The 3820-nt window shown below is 37.3% G+C and overlaps 1 long non-coding RNA gene across 2 annotated transcripts in view; it reads right to left on the bottom strand.

The window, feature by feature from the left end:
- Positions 1-1351: 1351 nt before the first annotated feature.
- Positions 1352-3820, bottom strand: part of LOC104910517 — a 24215-nt gene continuing 21746 nt past the window's right edge. Inside the window, exons 4-5 of one of the 2 annotated variants that reach the window (XR_002113915.1) lie at positions 3296-3404; positions 1352-2392 (exon numbers count right to left, since the gene is read on the bottom strand). This is a non-coding gene — a long non-coding RNA (uncharacterized LOC104910517). The remainder of the gene's footprint in view (positions 2393-3295; positions 3405-3820) is intronic. The other variant, XR_002113916.1, reaches the window with a different exon arrangement.

Below are 3820 nucleotides of genomic sequence, written 5' to 3'. Positions count from 1 at the left end.
CCCAAACTCATAAACCAGATTATGCCAATCCTAAAACTCAAGAAGCTGCTGCCTTCTGTTGTGGGTCAGACTCCTTCCAGTCATCTGAGTTTTAAGATGATATTTTATTGCTAAGCTCCCCTTGATAGACCAGAGCAACAACAGGAATACAGAGTACCCTAAGGGCAGAGTTTTCTCTCCAAAACGTAAGATCCTTTATATCCTTTACTGTTTTTGCCAGTGCACAATATGGCAACTTCAAACATACTGTCCACTGGGATATTACAGAACTGAGCAGTACAAGATAGAATTCCCTTGCAGTGGCGCTGAAATAAATTTGCTGAAGAAGGAAACAGGCAGTAGGAGATGAAATACACGCTCCAGTTTCCCAAGGAAAGCACGTTAATGCCTAATGCATGGCAGGGTTGGAAGAGTTAAAAAAATAAAATACAAGAAGAATGCTTCCATTATAAAAAGCTCTGCTAGGGGAAGATCAGCAAGACCTGCAGTGATGTGCTGAGTAAATGCTGCTCATGCAAGCTAAAACTGCCCAGGAGCAGCTTTCAGTGACATATCCAATTTCAGCGTTTACAATGCATGAACTATTAAACTCAACCAATATGACTCTTTATGGCAGCCTTTTTCAGAGCTATATGCTGACTAACACTTTAATACAGAAAAGTATTTTGTTTGCTTTTCAAAACATATTTCCCAAGCAAAAGTGTTAGCTTGTAGTACAAACTGATTGAGATCCTGATGGTAGGAAGAAAATATCCCAAAACAAACTCTGCTTATATTAGGATTCTTATTCATCAGCTATCTGCAGACAACATGGCTTCTTTCTCATAATGTCTTTGACAAATTAGAACAGCAGTGGGTAGAACTTAGAAGCAGCAAATGAAGTCTGGCTTGCTTTTTTTTTTTTTTTTCCCTTTAGATACAGAAGCCATGTTGTCTCAAAAGCCAAGTGTAAATATTTATATAGACAAATATTTACTTGAGGCTTTGTATTTGCCTCTAATAATATAATGCTATTGTTACGATTTACACTTTGTCACAGGTTAAAAACAAACTAGAAACACTGTTCAAATGCATGAGATCTGGACGACACCTGCTGTCAGTGAGGGTCCCACACGCCTAGGCCCACAGTGTCATGAACTGATCTGGAGGCAAACATGAAGAAAGTCACTGCCCATCCACTGTAACCATACCACCCAGTAGATACATTTCCAGGTAAGCTGTTCTCCCAGCCCCTAACCTGATCCTCTCTAAAAATTGTTTTCCCCCCAAAATACATTATTTTTTAGCATCATCTTATCCATATTTTCTCATCATGAATCTAGACAATTTAGATAGTACAGAGGAAAGAGAAAACAATGGCAGAGAACAGCAACGAAGTTTATTATTTTCGGTTAGTTCTTTGGGTTCTTTACACATTATTTGATATGCTGGGAAGAACTACAAGATAGTACTGTAGACTGAGTTACACATTGAGCCGTGCTATTGCCAAACTAGTGGAAGCAGCTTACAGTTCTATCATTTATCATATCTATGTTGTTAAACACAGGGTTAAATTCCTGAGGAATCTAATTGTTTTCTCTTGAGAAATTACTTATTGCATGACTAAATATCTTCCCCAAGCATCTAACATTGTATTATTTTGCATTTGCCAATACTGGAAAAAACAATCACCACCACCAAACAAAAAACTCTTATTATCTACAGGCCTAAATAAAACATTACTAAGCAGGAAATGTCTTGGGTCCTATCAAGATACATGTGCAAGTTTTCCCCTTGCACTCTCCTTCCCCAGCAGGGATTGGTAATTAACAGCAGCACATTTGTTCTTACTTCACCTCATGTGCTCTGTTGAATGAAGAGCTGTGGAAATATTTTGCATTATCAAAGCACCTGCTATGACATTAAAGCTGACATAAGTCAAGCAGTTAGAGTCCATTATTTAATCTAGCAGACTGATTTCTCTTTCTACTTCTATCAATCTTACTGTGGTAGCCTTTAACTTAAATATCCTAGAAATTAATTTTTCTCCTATTTATAGTGCATTAAAATCCATATTTTATATAATCATGTATTTATTCTCAACATCCTTCAGCCTAATTAAATAAATATTCAAGTGAATTCCTGTATCATTCAGGATGAGGAGACCACAGTCTCATTTGAAATCTTCTCCAATTCAGAGAGTAGGACACATCTGAATGAATTTTACTAAATAGAAGGCACTATAATCAGTCTTTCTCAGGTGGGCAGTGTAAAATCATAAATTCAAATTATGGCCAAAAAGACATCGAGAAAGCAGCAGCAATTATTTATGAAGATTATTTGTGTTCATGCAAGAGCCTTCTCTTCCAAGTTCTTCTCTTTCACCCCAGCTTTTTATGAGTTCAAACTGCACCTAATTTAAAAAAAGATAGATAAAAAGAAGTGCTGGACTGTCTCTAGAGCATCATTTTGCAAACATCCAGCATCCTTTCAGGATTTTCCCTCTTTACAACTTCCTGAAAGCATCACCCATCAACAAGCCTCATCAAGTCTGCTGATAGCAAGTAACGTTACATTACATGAGTTTGCACACAGCAATTTTATTTCTCTTAAAAAGACTCATATGACTAATAATAACTGGAACACTAGCACGTTTGGCATTTGCCCACATTGAGAATTAAATACCCATGCAGATGGTCTTCACAAAGAACAACCACACTGCAACATCTCCAAGATACTCCGATACACTGACCGAGCAACACATGAAGCCAGCTAAAGCCAAAGCACTAAATAATGAGCTACCTCACTGAAAGGCACAGATGGGGACTCATAGTATCAGAGTTAGGTGGGTGTGCAATCACCCTTATGGAAGAACAAACAAATCCCTCTGATTCTATCATGCTCCCGCACAGCATGGCAGCACCTGGCTTCCTACACAAGTACATCATAATCACATCCTGTATACACTGCTGATCCTGCTGCTAATGAGAATGCCTGTATTTAGCTTACAGACATCAGATTAAAAGCACATAGTTGCAATCGGCACCCATAGAGCATGGAATTTACCACGTATCTTTTAATCATCAAGTCTATGCATTGCAACAGTTGAATATATTAAAAATAAAACAGGCTGGAGTTGCACCACATTTGCTTTTGTTACAAGCATGTTTGACGTAAAAAGCTGCTGTCTAGTTACACGTTTCAGTGCCAAAAAAAGTTACAACTTCTTTTCTAAATTTTACTGCATGGACTTAGAGAAAAATCAAACAAAAAGATAACCACATAACCCAAGGGCCATGCTTTTTACTGCACTTACCACTGAGTATCAACCAGAAGTTGAACTTCACCCACTTCTGAAAGGTTCTGACAAGCAGCCTGTCCTCCAATTTGTTCAGCAAAGCAGTAGGGATACCTGTCATGTCCTACTGAGAAATACTGTCTTTGTATCATACTGTTTAAGATATACAAGTCAGCAAACTCAAGTGTAATTGCATTTATAGCATTCCGCATCAATGCAGAAGACCCTAAGATTCAAAGCAATTGCAGAAGGAAGAGTTGTAGGGTTTTTTTTTTCCCCCTCCTCTGCTTTTATTAATTAGAAATAATGCGTTAAAGTTTAAGGAATATCATTCCCAAGGAACCTAACTACACTTTACCTTACTAGAAATACACATGGTCATTTAGGATAACTACAAGATGTGTCTATCAATTGAAAAAAAAAATAAATCTTTTTATGAATGGTGAACTCTATATTATTCAAAGCAAACAAGAAGAACTATCATGCAATTTTGTTAAAAGGTTTTCTAAATCGACTTTTTTGTGAAAACAAGAGCAGGCATAA

Source organism: Meleagris gallopavo, chromosome 4 (assembly GCF_000146605.3).
Source record: "Meleagris gallopavo isolate NT-WF06-2002-E0010 breed Aviagen turkey brand Nicholas breeding stock chromosome 4, Turkey_5.1, whole genome shotgun sequence".
Lineage (NCBI taxonomy): Eukaryota > Metazoa > Chordata > Aves > Galliformes > Phasianidae > Meleagris > Meleagris gallopavo.
Note: the sequence above shows the minus strand (reverse complement) of the source record. Positions and strands in the feature narration are given on the sequence as shown.